Raw genomic sequence first — 15881 nt, forward strand, 5'->3', positions numbered from 1 at the left:
GAAAACAGTGGAAAGACTGACTTTTCCGGGCGTAAGTGGAAACGACAGGACGATACAGCATTCCCCAGTTTGTAAGCTCGCAAAGTTCTGTGCTAACAATCTTAGAACCAAGTGAAATACTGATAATGGTGAATGCATACTCCGATTTTACCCCGTATGAATTACGAATTTTTCAAAGCTGTGAAATTTTGTTCCTGTTATAGTTCTTAAATCAACCACATAAAGTCTCTGTTACATGAAGCAGATCTCTGTTTCATGAAGAAGATATAGCTTTGTGAACTACGAATCGGGATGTGTCTTTGTAGGAAAGCCGAGAACAGGGCCACCACGTGTTGGCAACAGCTCCCCGGCGCCATAGCGCAGAGGGTGTTCTCGAGGCAGGGACAGCGAGACAAAGAGCATGTCCACCTCCCGGAAAACCCCAGCGGTCCCGACCATTAGCAGGTATTCGGCGTCGGGGCTCAGCCTGCGGCCGCCGTGCAAAAGCCTTAACTGCCTGCGGCCGTGTCTCCACGAGATAACCATCTCACAACGGCAGAGAGAAGTGACAGCGTACATTTTCTTAACACGAGACTGGGCGCCAGTGTTACCAACGCCGAGCACCTATACGGTTCCTCCGTTCGAGATTATTAAATAATGCGACCCCTTTGATGATGAGCAGGGTATGTCTCGATTCCTCGCTTCAATTGGCCCCAAACTCATCTATAATAACACAGACGTTAAACGGTGCAAACACTAATTGTGGTCTCCCGTACCGTACACCACTGACCCCATACTTCTCGGTCGTAGCAATCAGGGTCTTCCGTATCATACAAATTCCTGTCTGACACTTTGTATAAAACTTGGAGGAATCTGATAATTTTCATTATAAAATTTCTTTGGAACATTCATATTCGCTGCGGAAAAGTGCTGACGACCTTGCTGGAGGAAGCTTAGCAAATAAAACTGCAGGATACTGAACGTAAAGCTTCATCCAGAAGTACTTATAGTTTCTAAAAAATTTTTTCACACTATTTAAGGGTTACTTCCTTGATTAGCGTCGTTCATTGTAGACACAGAGGTCTCGGGATCGTTTTCTGTTAAACATTTCGGAATTCTTGGATTGGGAAGGTTCTGAACGCATTCCACGACATCCAGTGAGGACAAAGACACACACACACACACACACACACACACACACACACACACACACACACAAGGGCGCGCATACACAATGCATACGTGTGGTATTACAATTAATGTAAGCAGCGCGGGGTGGCCGCACGGTCTTAGGCGTCTTCTCACGGTCCGCGCGGCTCCCCCCGTCGGAGGTTCGAGTCCTCCTTCGGGCATGGGTGTGTGTGTGTGTGTGTTGTCCTTAGCGTAAGTTAGTTTAAGTTAGATTAATAGTGTGTAAGCCTAGGGACCGATGACCTCAGCAGTTTGGTCCCACAAGAGCTCTTACCACAAGTTTCCAATTTACAATTAATGTAATGGAGCATGTTGTAAAATAAATAAAAATAAAAAATCATGAGGCATTCATGGACAGTTCGTTAATATCATCTCCGTAATGGAGAGCGAGAGAGGAGGTTTCGAAGCATTTTTGTTTTCGGTAAAATCAGATGTCTTTATACGAGATCTTGTGTCAGAGAGTGTCTTCGTGTTATTTAATTAGCAGCATAAATAGAGTTTCGTTGTATAATGTTCTGCATTAGTTGAAAACTTTCTAGCCTTGTATTTCTGCTTTACGTACACGGAAATTCGCCTCTGTTACACGCTCTACGTAGAAACTTGCTGATGACATTGGTATCCTGAGTTAAAGGGAGGAAGAATTGCAAGACCTTCTGAACTCAATGTACAATCTGATGAGTACAAACTGTAAACCGAAGAAAGCCGAAAGTAATGAAGCGTGCATAGGGATTCACAAGGGGGCAGGAGGTGAAACTTCCTGCCTCCTGGTATCTGCGCACACCCCTTTTTTTTCACTACAGAATTCCCTCGAATTTCCAGTAATCATTGCCTGAAACTCTACTGCACTGCCAATGTAGCATTGCCAAGCGTGGCGAGAAATACTGGAACTTTAACAATCACCGTACATCGTGGGTTTTCTTAATTGTCAATCTGTTCCAGCACCCTGGACCACGTGATCTGTCGTCGATTCCCAACACAACAAATACGGCAGCAGTTACACGTCAAACATTCGTCCCCGCATCCCATAAGGACGCCACCTCCCCTCGATGCTCAACGGAATCACAACAGCGGTTTATCATTTCTATGTGTAAAAAGAAAATCAATAATGACTCTCTCATTCTGCAATCAGTTTTACAACACAGAGCTGTTGCAGTACTCTTCGAAGAAAATAACCACGTGTTTGAAATACATTAATGAAAAAAAGGAAACAGTTTTTCCGAGCTGGAAGAGAGGGAAAACTGAAATTTGGAGGTCGACAAAAGGTGCGCTCCAGGATTAGGAACTTCTCAAATTCTATGGGTGCAACAGGGTATCATGCACAGTCACAGGGCTACGAATTTTGTATTCCAGTTGGCATGCTGCACGATAATGTAACAAGAACCTAGATTAAGGAAAGGCAAACCTACGTTTCTAGCATTTGTAGACTTAGAGAAAGCTTTTGACAATGTTGACTGGAATTCTCTCTTTCAAATTCTGAAGGTGGCAGGGGTAAAATACAGGGAGCGAAAAGCTATTTACAATTTGTATAGAAATTAAATGGCAGTTATAAAAGTTGAGGGGCGTGAAAGGGAAGCAGTGGTTGGGAAGGGAGTGAGACAGGATTGTAGCCTCTCCCCGATGCTATTCAGTCTGCGTATTGAGGAAGCAGCGAAGGAAACAAAAGAAAAATTCGGAGTAGGTATTAAAATCCATGGAGAAGAAATAAAAACTTTGAGGTTCGCCGCTGACATTGTAATTCTGTCAGAGACAGCAAAGGACTTGGAAGAACAGTTGAACGGAATGGATAGTGTCTTGAAAGGAGGATATAAGATGAACATCAACAAAAGCTAAACGAGGATAATGGAATGTAGTCGAATTAAGTCAGGTGATGCTGAGGGTATTAGATTAGGAAATGAGACACTTAAAGTAGTAAAGGAGTTTTGCTATTTGGGGAGCAAAATAACTGATGATGGTCGAAGTAGAGAAGATATAAAATGTAGACTGGCAATGGCAAGGAGAGCGTTTCTGAAGAAGAGAAATTTGTTAACATCGAGTATAGATTTAAGTGTCAGGAAGTCGTTTCTGAAAGTATTTGTAGGGAGTGTAGCCATGTATGGAAGTGAAACATGGACGATAAATAGTTTAGACAAGAAGAGAATAGAAGCTTTCGAAATGTGGTGCTATAGAAGAGTGCTGAAGATTAGATGGGTAGATCACATAGCTAATGAGGAGGTATTGAATAGGATTGGGGAGAAGAGAAATTTGTGGCACAACTTGACTAGAAGAAGGGATCGATTGCTGGGACATGTTCTGAGGCATCAAGGGAGCACCAATTTAATATTGGAGGGCAGCGTGGAGGGTAAAAATCGTAGAGGGAGACCAAGAGATGAATACACCAAGCAGATTGAGAAGGATGTAGGTTGCAGAAGGTACTGGGAAATGAAGAAGCTAGCACAGGATAGAGTAGCATGGAGAGCTGCATCAAACCAGTCTCAGGACTGAAGACCACAACAACAACAACAATGTAACAAACTGGAGGGACTAAGATTACCTTGGTACAATCCCAGCTTCTGAAATCTTACTCTACCAGTCAATTTGAGGATGCTTTTGGGAGGTCTCCCCCATTAGTTTAGTCGCATTCTGGCACTGAGTTACACTTTTCCTAACATACCCAAAAAATGTAGCAGAATAGTTCAGCTCGTGTCTCGACGCTAAAAAGTTATAAATGTTCGATGTAATGCTAGTAATCCACTAATGTGAACAGATGTGAAGTTTTATAGCGTGTGTGTGTGTGTGTGTGTGTGTGTGTGTGTGTGTGTGTGTGTGTGAGAGAGAGAGAGAGAGAGAGAGAGAGAGAGTTTGTGTGTGTTTGGAGTTTATGGGCGCTCATCGGCGAGGTTTTCGGCGTCCTTACGGTATTAAAAGAATCAAATGTAAATAAAAGAACTATAAAGGAAGTCATGACACACACAGTCACTCCAACTCTCACGCCATTAAGACAACAGAGAAAGGGTGAAAAGTGCTAAATCTGGGATGAAAACATAAAGAAAACGACAGAAGAGCTAAAATAACAGCACAGTAAAATGTGGCTTGCTTACAGTTTACAAAAGAACGTGGTGTTTTATAAGAAAACAAACTCTTATAGATGGCGTCAGTTGAATAACCTTTTCCAAAATTTATTCCCTGATTCTTCACATTGAGGAGTATTAGTGTGACATTTTTGTTCTTATTCAGCAGAAGCTTTTTAATCATTCTCATTTTTTTTTCATTTTTCAGATTACGATTTTCAGTTACAATATAAGATTTTGGAAGCATGAAAATATTATGTTTTTGAATGTTTTCTTTCTTCATTTCATAATTATTGGACATCCGGAATGTAATCAGGGTGAAATTTTAGGTTGTTGTATCAAAGAGGTTGCATCCATATTCACGTTAACAACATGAAAAGATGTACTTTGCATATTATATTGAAATATGCTTACCGTTTAGGAGCCAAAGTAATTTACTTCAAAAGTTCTCAGAACATAACTTTCAAACCATAGACATAAAATTAATTTTGTGTACTTCCTGCTAAATTTATTCCTTGGGACACGACATACTTTCAAAGTTAACGTATGGTTTATTAAAAAAACTCGCAAGTTTTGAATGTTGCTTCCTCATGCAAAACCTTTTGCCGATTTCCAGAAGGAATGGCAGAAATGAAATTAGCGATAAACTTACTGTCAAAATTAAGGGCCACGAAGTAGACGAAGTGAAGCTACCTGGGAAGCAAATTTATAGACTACACGACGAACGAGGCAACGGGAGTATAACATGCTGGCTAGCACATACAAAGAGGGCATTCCACGCAAAAAGAACTCTGCTAGTATCGAACACAGAATTTCAAGAAATGGCTCTGAGCACTATGGGACTTAACATCTGTGGTCATCAGTCCCCTAGAACTTAGAACTACTTAAACCTAACTAACCTAAGGACATCACACACATCCATGCCCGAGGCAGGAATCGAACCTGCGACCGTAGCGGTCACAGAATTTCATTTGAGGAAGAAATTTCTGGGAATGTACATTAAGAGCACAGCGTTATGTGTATCTCAATCATAAACCGAGAGAAAACCGAAAAATAAGAGAATTGAAGTGTTTAAGGTGTGGAACTGCAGAAGGATGGAAGTTTTGTGGATGGATAAGATAAGACATGAGGAGGTTTTCCACAGAATCGACGATGACAAGAAGCATGGGCGTCTGCAGAAATTTATCCAGGAGGGGGCAATAACTAAATCCGACAGGTATTACATAAATCGTACTGTATATCGAAGGATTGATGGTTATCGAGTCCATACTTCTTTGAAAGTACATTATATTGATATCTGGAATGTAAACGTATTTAACTACCAGAAGATGAGTACATCTTTTTATTCTGAATGTTGTTGATCTGTCAATTCTTAGTTGCTGTTAATTATACTATTAATAACACTTCCTACTAATGGGACAATATTTAAATGTGTTCGCCTACGCTTTATCTGTATTGTAAAAGGGAAAATGTCATTTCCTTCGCTAGAAGATAGGAAAATGAATGTAGCGGTGGGTTGAGATCGGAAAGACAGCAACTCCCGGAGAGGGCCTCATTTTGAGCTTTGCACCCCCGTTCCGCTATTCTAGAGAAGAACGTCCCGAGAATTGACAAAGCATTCCGCGCTAGCGTGTTGGACCGGTACCTTTCTGTTGTTCGTTAAGCGCTCTACGGGCAAGTGACAGAGAAAAAGGAAGTGGGGACCCTGCTTCGATATTGCTCTGATACGACGACGCTTATGACAAGAAGAAGGGAGAGGATCATAAGAAATGTGTTAAGGTATCAAGGAGTAATTGCCGTGGTAGCAGAGGGAGCTGTAGAGGGAGATAATGTAGGGGAAGACAGAGCTTGGAGTATATCCAACAAATACGGTCCTCGTAACTGAGGAACTTGCCTGCGGGTGTTACGCTGAGTCGAGGCGGCTGGTACGGGAGAGGAATACGTGGCGAACTGCATCAAACCAGACAAAAGAGTGATAAACGCCCTGTCCCGCCCACTTCTCACAACCAAAAAACCAATGCTGCTTTGTCGAAAACTGACATTTTGAGCCTGTGGTTGCGTACAAAATACAAGTTGACTCTTGGAGAGAAGGTAACAGCAATCAGCCACTGTTTATAATGGCCGACCTGGGTGGCAGAGCGGTTCTAGGCGCCACAGTATGGAACCGCGCGACCGCTACGGTCACAGGTTCGAATTCTGCCTCGGGCATGGATGTATGTGATGTCCTTAGGTTAGTTAGGTTTAATTAGTTCTAAGTTCTAGGGGACTGATGACCCCAGAAGTTAAGTGCCATAGTGCTCAGAGCCATTTGAACCATTTGTTTGTAATGCTATTTATGTACATAGATAGCGCCGTAGCCAGTTTCGAACCCGTAGTATCATCATGAGACGCCTTGTTCACGTTTACATAGATTTTTATTGTAGTTTACATTAATTTTCACTCGTTATTCCCAGATTTTATGTAAATTCCTTGGTGTTTTGGTGCCCTATAATCAAAACATGCTATGAGAAACTGTCTACAATTACAGTTAAGCGGACATGAAACTTCCTGGCAGGTTAAAACTGTGTGCCGGAACGAGACTCGAACTCGGGACCTTTGCCTTTCACGGGCAAGTGCTCTGGGAAGCAGGAGAGCTTCTGTACAGTTAGGATGGTAGGAGACGAGGTACTGGCAGAAGTAAAGCTATGAGGACGGAGCGTGAGTCGTGCTTGGGGAGCTCAGATGGTAGAGCACTTGCCCGTGAAAGGCAAAGGTCCCGAGTTCGAGTCGCGGTCGGGCGCACAGTTTTAATCTGCCAGGAAGTTTCATATAAGCGCACACTCCACTGCAGAGTGAAAATCTCATACTGAGCTAAGCAGACAGTTTCCCACATCTTGTTTTGGTTATAGGCCACCACCCCTCCAAGGAATTTTCATCATACGGACGAATAAATAGTGGAAACTAATAGAAACTACGATCAAAATGTATCTTAACGTGAACAAGCTCCCTGATGATGAACCTGTCGGATCGAAACTGGTAAAGGCACTATTTATGTAAGTAAACGGCGTTATGAAAAGTGTCTGGTCGCCATTATCTTCTCTGTAAGAATCAACAAAAAGTAAGCTTTCTCTGAGGACATTGCATAAGCTCAGGTACTGTTTGTGTGAAGCTTTTCCTCTATGAGATTGATCAACATGTCGCTAGATTGGGGAGCGATCTAATGGTTTATCAGAGCAAGAGAATTCTCCCGCTGTGCGCGAGCACAGCTCGATGACGAGTTACACGTAGACGGTGAACTGTCTTTGTGGGTGTAGTGAAGCTTTTGGTACGGTAGTGTGTGGGTTCCGCCGCGGTCAGTTGGAAGTTGGTAGGGCTGTGGAATGCCGGGCGGCGCAGGTAGCCGGGCGGCAGGTATTCATTCCCACAGAGCTGCGCTCGCGCGCCTCTGTGGACGGGCCTGCCGCCGCGGTGCCCCAGGCACGCGCGGTGGTGGGGGAAGCGCCCGGGCGCGCGCGCCTCTGCCCGTGTAGGGGGCAGCCGCCGCCGCCGGTAGTGGGGGGCCGGGAGCGTGGCAGGCCGCAGCGCCGCCACTTTTTCTTCAGTCCACGACCGAAGCTCGTGCGCCGCAGACAGTTGAGGACCGTACAGCGCCTGCGTAAACTTGACGCGGTCGAAGACGCGCCGAGCGGCAAAAAGACGAACGACACGCAGCTGCCGTGGCAACCACTTGTTACGCGCACCGATAAACCGCACGGGTGGAACGGAGCGAGGCGATTACTGCTGCTCGCGACCGTGACAAAACCACAAACAGGGGAATTTTTTTTGTGTGCGTGTGTTCTGACCACCGCCGTTGCTACCGTTTTGCGAAGGACAGTTCACTTCCGCGGCGTGCTTTCCCACCCGCGAGTGCGGGTGACCGGCTGAGCGAGGAAGCGCGGAGTGCGTGCGGCAGTGGAGGTGTTGTTGCATGGCAGCGCAGTGATGGTGACCGGAGGGCCGACTGCAGGGCCGGGGCCGGCGCCGTGCGTCGTGACGCCCGCCCCCACGCCCCCGCCGGGCTCTGCGGCCGCCGCCGCCGCAGCCGCAGCCTCCACGTCCCCGGCGCCCGATGGCGGCGGCGGACCGATAGCCGTGCAGCGGCGCAGTGCCAGCGAAACGCGACGGGTGAGTCTCGCTGTGAGCGATAGTCATTTATCTAGAAGCTCAGTAGCTAGCATCTTCCGGGCTCTTTAGTTTCTTCTTACACGATCGTCGTTTCGACCCGTCTGGTTCGAACGTCATCGGGATCTTCTGCTGCTTCCGGTTAACCGAACACCGGGGACATCAGAAGACTGCAGCAGACAGATCGGAATGTCGTTTGTGTAAGAAGAAATTAATCATGAACGTGACGACGCCTGACAATCTAGACTATTTTATAATCAATGACAACGGCTACGGAAGTCTTACTTTGTTTTTTAATCTCCCAGTCGTTGGTGACGATGACATGTCGAAGGAACGCTCCTGCAATGAAATTTTACTGTGTGACTTGCTCAGGTTGATCTTTCTCGATACTGATTATTCAGACAATAAACATTATCGATTTCGGAATACACATCCATCAGCAGATACATATGACATGGATCATATCTGCAGGGATTTAGTAAAATACGTCCATGCATATAACAGTGGTACCCTGCCTTTCCACTTCACCACGTAGAAAAATCGCATAAAGTTAGAACACTGCCTTTTTCTTATATTTTACAACTCATACGAAACCCTAACTGACAGTGAAGCATTATCACCCAAACCGAGCAAATGTGATTTACCTTATAGACACATTTGATGATGCAATGTTTATTCCGAATTCGAACGCGTATGTTGTATGTATCATGAACATTAATAAAGAGTGCAGTTTCAGGAAGTCCGCCACTTTTACTTTATAAAATCGTAATGTTTTTATGTCGCACGTGAATGAAAACTGATTGGAAGGTGACTTTCCTGTCACATCCAAGAATACATTCTCACGTGCTCAGAGAGCCACAGTCGGATATGTCCAACGCATAAAGGACATTGATTCTACTTCATAGTCGCGAGACAGTGGGTGGCACAGTAAGCTTGACATCACAGAGCGTCTGGCACTGTTTTTTACGCTCAGGTGTACGGGATGATGCGTGTGTGTCTCATTTGTGTATTTATACATACGCGAGCTGATAGTGTCTTAGGATGTAATCGGCTTTTGGTAACTATACCGTATCGCTATGCTGTAATGCTGCTCATCGCAGTTAAAAATTATCCTTCACAGCTAAGTTTAGTAGAATCAGAATTATGAGATGTACTCCTCTTCAAAATTTTAAATACAACACGGAAAATACTACGCCCGTTGTACACAGTTTAGTTATCGAGGATGTCCGTGTAGCCTCTTATAATGAAGATAGCAACGTCCTTTATCCTCTCTTCTTTCTGAGTAAATACTGAGCGAATGAAGTTTGTAGTGCTGGTTTTTATTTTGTTGTAGTTTTTTAGTTCAATTCACTAACGGAGCGTGGAAGCAACGTATACTTCATGCGCCTCCGTGTAGGATGTTAGTAGTTCCTATGTTTTTGCTCCGTAAACTACCGTTATTGGCGATAGTTTTCTCAGAGATACTGAAAGACGTTCCTAGAGTGTTTCCTAGTTCACATTTTAGCTACAGCCAACAAGGACGTCAATGTGATACATTGCTTACAGATCAACCATACGACGGATCCCACATGCTAGGGCAAGTATCATGAAACAACCCGTACAGGTGTTCCGTTGGATTATACAGTTCCTAAAGTGTGCTGCAATATATTATTTAGTACGTGTTAATCGACTAGCATTCGATCTCAAATCTCTCTCTCTCTCTCTCTCTCTCTCTAATGACGAAACTTCACTTTTGGTTAGGAAGTGAGGAGATATTTCTGCCGCACAGCACCGCGTACTACCGTGGTGTACGTTTTGATCACCGTACAAATTAGTTTTGATCGATGTAGTCCTATCGAATCAGCACGTACAAAAATGTCGTAAGTTGCGTCAATTTCATATTTCTGGCTATAGTCTAGAGAAGATATATGTAAATTTTTGGTGGTAATATATTGCTACGTTTTTCAGTTCCTTTCTATTTTTTTGTACCGCGGGAACAACTCCAAGTTGAACTTTTTCTATTTTATGGATCTGCGAAGTAGTGACGGTCATATTTAAAAATCACTTTCACATATTGATAGAATGCTGCCTGTGAGTATGTTCTTCGGAAATTTTTGATAATTTTTAGAAGCGACGTTGTGTTACGCGGATTCATAATCACTACTTTGGATCGCTACTCTTCTCGTTGGAGTCTGGTTCACAGCAGCTTGACTAAAGACAACTATTCAGAGACAATGAAACACGCTTGCCGACTATAAGAGCCCTCATTCAAAAGTCACAGATGTAACTCGGAGGTTTGTTTACAAAGTAACTACTTTGCTGCCAGTAACGATCTGCTTTTTTATTTATTTGACGCAGGACGCTTCTGCGGAAACGATTTCGATTTTCAAGTGTTTTATTCGTATATTATGCAATTTATGCGTGATATTTTCGATATGTTAACTACAGCACGCATTAATATCGTAATACACGAAAACAGGGCAATGGAATTCATTTCCTGAAACGCGCCGTGCATGAAAATAAAAGGAAAATCGTGACAGGCAGTAGAAAGATATTTTATAAGCAGACCCATAAGTTATACAGCCAAAGACTGTCACCAAACCTTTCTAATAGATAAAAGAAAAAGAGATATAACTGCTTGAGACTGTTCTATGGTCGTTTTCAACTGGTACCTTTGCGTTACAACCAATGTGCCTGATTTTCTGAATGCTTGTAGGCTATTTACCAAGTTTATAGTCGCACTAGCAGACTTGTTTAGGATCTCGTTCCTTTGTATTTAGACATGGGAATATTCCCATTGGAATATGTAAAACCGAAAAAAGCCTTATGTGCACTATAGTTTTCATTATTTTGTGCCGCGTTTACGTTATGCTGAAAGGCGTCGTAAATGATTAATCGTATAAGTTCCATATTCACCTTCGTCAGCCAATACAGGTATTGTTGTGGTCTTCAGTCTGAAGACTGGTTTACTGCAGCTCTCCAAGCTACTCTGTCCTGGTATTACTGTCTCATAATTATGGATTCTGAAGGTACCAGTGCCGCCCATATCGGCAATCTGAAACATATTCAGCAGCCATTAAAATGAGAATTTTTGCATACTAGAGCGGATGTTGGTCGTGCGTGTAACTCCCCCTATCTGGTGGTCTCGCACGACGCGGGTTGCAAGGCACAGCAACAAGTGTCTCGTAACCCTCCCGGTTGGCTAGACGCAGATAGCATTTTAACTGGGTGCTTAACACCTCGTTTGAAGCTAACAGTTCTCTGGGAACGTTATTTGATTTTGCTGTTTTATTATTGTTACTTCTGCTTAGGTTTTTAGTATGTTACGATCTTCATATTGATTCCTTTTGGAATCGGTGGTGAATGTACCCTTATTCAATCACTGGGAGACTACCCTATCAAATTCGACGGGAAGGTCTGGGTGGCGATCAGTAACCTGAAAGCCGGCCGGGGTGGCCGAGCTGTTCTAGGCGGTACAGTCTGGAACCGCGCGACCGCTACGGTAGCAGGTCCGAATCCTGCTTCGGGCATGGATGTGTGTGATGTCCTTAGGTTAGTTAGGTTTAAGTAGTTCTAAGTTCTAGCGGACTGATGACCTCAGCAGTTAAGTCCCATAGTGCTCAGAGCCATTTGAACAATTTTTTTGAAGATTGCATCGCGCTACTTCACAACACAGGCACTGCAATTTCGTATTTATCAACCGGTGTCGGGCCTGTGACTTAAAAATAATATGCCGTTAAAGGGATGTATGAATACAGATATGACACGTGGACGATGATGTATGGAAGTTCGGGTCTGGTCGTGATTCGTGTTCGGAGAGCTTCATGGTAAATCGACCGCTCGTGTGAAGTGGGAAATCCGAGGTCTAGTCGCGGTTCGGCACAAATTTTCATCGTCATTCCATTATGCAGATGGAGGCGGTTTATATTCGCAACTGCGAATGCGTTTCATGTCTTGTCTTTCTTTGGTTTTATTGTCAATTTTTGGCAAGTGACCTGAGCCGACACTGTTAGCCGAACGTCTGTTTGATACTCTTCTCAAAGTATATTACCCACAAAAGTGTAAATATTTAGGTGGGAAGTTTCAAACAAAAAGAGTTGTGTATGAAAACTCTTGCACGCAACTGTCGGTCCCCAAAGCGCAGAGGACTCGTCTGCCCAAATGTAGGTACGCACAAAGATGGCGAGTTGCGGATTTAGAGTGCGGGGATTAGTGGATCTCACCCCGATGTCTTCGGAGTTGCAAGTCCGCGTGCTTAGCTGAGTGGTAACGTGTTTGCCTACTATGCAGCGCGCCCGCGTTCGATTCCCAGCCGGGTTGGAGATTCTCAACGCTCTTGTACTGGGTGTTGTGTTGTCCTCATCATAACCGACGCACAAGTCGCCAAAATGTGTCGTCACCTGAAATAAGACTTGCAACTCGGCGGCCGAACTTCCACGGTTGAGGCCTCCCGGCCATCAACGCTGCACGACGATTCCATTTCATTTCTGTGTTGTAGAGTTTCGTGTCTGCCCGGCAATTGTACGATCGTGCGGATCTTCACCGATTACCTGAGAGTTGTGAACCGCATAATGAGCAGTGCAGGGGAAACGGCCCCTGTCCGCCGCCGAGAAATGCCGCTTAGCGGGTGTTAGAGGAGTCGCACTAATCGCCGTTGCTGGCGAGACGTGCTGGGCGCGCCACGTAAACACGTCGCCAGCGAACTGGCGGAGCCGCCGCGCTTTAATGAGAGCGTTAGTTAGCCGGCGCGAAAACCTCGCCGCAGACCGCTACGTGGCCGCATAATTGCGTTGCGAGGTGTCGAAGAACGGCGGCAGAAATTACGCTGTCCGCGTGAGCCCCCATCCGGCGTATTGTCAAGGAGAGAAGATTGTCACGTTGCCTCATTTTAACGGACGCTAATAACAGATTGTGAAAATTTGCAACTTTGTAAGCGGCAAATGTTTCGAGCCTGAAGCCTGGCTGTAAAGCGCTCGCGTTCACCTTATACACACCGATAGGGCGTACGAGAACGTGGCAAACAATTATGGAAGAAACTCCGCATGGGCAACAGAGATATGTGCTACCGTCATCACTGGGTGAAGCTGTTTTACAGATTCTGCTGCCCGTGTGGTTTATTATGGTATCATACGCATACCGGTAAATAAGGTAGACGGGAGTGCTTCAGCTTTATGTTTCAGGTTCTCTCCGAAGACGGCTGAACGTTTCACAGCCGAAACATTGGCCGCTGATGTGTACTAACGATTGACTTTCAGGAATTTTTATGGGTCATGTAATACGCCGTGAAAATATGGAGCCTCACAATAATCATCATAAAACTTTCGTCATACAACATTTACTTCCAACGAGTGACATATTTTTACCAATTGGTAAAAAAAATCTAATTTCTGTCAATATCTTCTGCGGACAGGTACCGCAAAGTATGGAAATTCCCAAATGACAAGCAGGCGGTAATCCTAGAAAATTAAAATTTCTAGCTTCAGGGCGGAATTTATAAATGTTCTTTCGACTAGAGATTTTTGAGATAAAATTGGTTTCACATCTCAAATAAAGGTGTACATGAATCCATTTTTTCCACGCTCCATGAGCGAAAAGAGATGTAGGGAACCAGATGTTCGGTACGAAATAACAACTAGTTTTACAGTGAGTCGAAGAGTATATACCGTATGTAGACGCAGAAACGTTGAAGGGATTTCGGATTATTTAGATTGGTACATCTGAGGGAAAAATTTTAAAGGCTCAAATGGTTCAAATGGCTCTGAGCACTATGGGACTTAACTGCTGAGGTCATCAGTCCCCTAGAACTTAGAACTACTTAACCCTAATTAACTTAAGGACATCACACACATCCATGCCCGAGGCAGGATTCGAACCTGCGGCCGTAGTGGTCGCGCGGTTCCAGACTGTAGCGCCTAGAACCGCTCGGCCAACCAGCCGGCACGACGCTTACCATCTTATTATTTAACTTCTGAGGTTGAAGATATAATTGTACTTGAGATATAGCGAACGTAACGACGCCGTGTAACGATGCTTGATTCTGTTTTTGAAAAATCTATCTTGTATGGAATGAGGTCACGAAGGTGTATTGTTCGCCGATGAATGTGATGTTACTGGATTATGCAGGAGGAAGGTGAACACAAAGAGTGCCGTCTATACCGATTAGGTGACTTGCTTCCCTCGTAGTGAAACGTAATTCTCTATTTACATATTGATGCGTGAAATCTCAATCCTTTCTTTCTTCTTTTGTTTAGCATCATTCTCCCTATCTCCACTATACAGGAGTCTGTTTACCTTACGGTGTAGTATAGCTCCCGTCGCTCTGGGAAAGTGTATGCCCAATAGATGGTACTGTACGCAAGGCAAGGTGTTGGGATTTTATGATCACAGGACCACTTGTTCTAGTCGTATTTTGTGCATTTCTTGAACTACAATCGAAAAAATAAAGAAAAATATATGTATTTTATATGGAAGCAAGTAGCCCCAACGGGAATGGACCTCTGCTCGACCCAGCCACTAGCGACACCTGTCGCCTTCTTACAGCAACTCTGCTCGTGGGAAACGCGGCCGTTTGAACAGATCGTGCGCTTGGGATAGCCGTGTGGTATCGTTAGCGCCTCAGAATCTGAGCGGGAGCCGCGGCAAGTTTTGTTGATTTGGCAACAGACAAACTTAGCTCTGGGCATATGCTTTTACATATTTCGGGAGTACTGTATATATCTGTACGTATTTAGTTACTATTTAGTTCAACACGGGAAAAGCTAGACTGAAGATCTAGAAGCTGCGATCTAAATACCTATCACTACAACTCTGGCGATATGGCCATTGTATAAGCTAAATCACCTTCTCGTTTACTGGCGGGCAGGCACGTAGATAAAATACCGTATTGCTAGTTTTCATTGTTATGTATTGCTAAAATTCAATATGAATCTCACGTCCATCGTTTCATTTTTGCTAACAGCACATAAAGGTGGTTTTAACAGAACGTCAGGGAGAGATTTTAGGACGTGTCTTTTATTTCATTTGACTGCAAAGTTGTGGCCATTTAGTGAAATGCAGTTTCACCGTTCCTTTGTCGTAACGAGCGGAGTAGAGGCAGCGATAATTGGCAGGCTGTGGCGCTACCGCTGACAATCGACGAACTTGGCTGATACGTTTCTGATGGGTGACAGCGGGCAATGATTGATGCACTTTGGCGTTAGCATCAAACCTTCTAGATCCCGGCTATTTACCTGTCATAACAGCCATGATGTGATGTTCACAGCTCACTCCTTTTAGATTGAATTTACATTTATCACGAAATGATTCCACAGTGCATTTTTGATCTGCATTCAAAATTTGCAGTTATTGCCAGTGCAAATAATTTTTTTTACTGATGTGTTTACAGGACCACTAATACTGCGTGTTAATCCAGATACCTTCCGTAAAATTCTTCTTACATAACTGAGCACTATTTTTGTGCATATATCACGTCTAGAAAAATATGCCATGTAGTTAACTTCTAGTGAAGTAGATGATGCATCCACGGTAAAGCTACTGTGATCACGA

At 44.1% G+C, this 15881-nt stretch overlaps 1 protein-coding gene across 1 annotated transcript in view; it reads left to right on the forward strand.

The window, feature by feature from the left end:
• The first annotated feature begins 8243 nt into the window (after positions 1–8243).
• Positions 8244–15881, forward strand: part of LOC124788983 (protein hairy-like) — a 120350-nt gene continuing 112712 nt past the window's right edge. Inside the window, exon 1 of the mRNA XM_047256271.1 lies at positions 8244–8360. The gene's annotated coding sequence lies outside the window, so the exon portion shown is untranslated. The remainder of the gene's footprint in view (positions 8361–15881) is intronic.

This window comes from Schistocerca piceifrons, chromosome 3 (assembly GCF_021461385.2).
Source record: "Schistocerca piceifrons isolate TAMUIC-IGC-003096 chromosome 3, iqSchPice1.1, whole genome shotgun sequence".
Taxonomy (NCBI): domain Eukaryota; kingdom Metazoa; phylum Arthropoda; class Insecta; order Orthoptera; family Acrididae; genus Schistocerca; species Schistocerca piceifrons.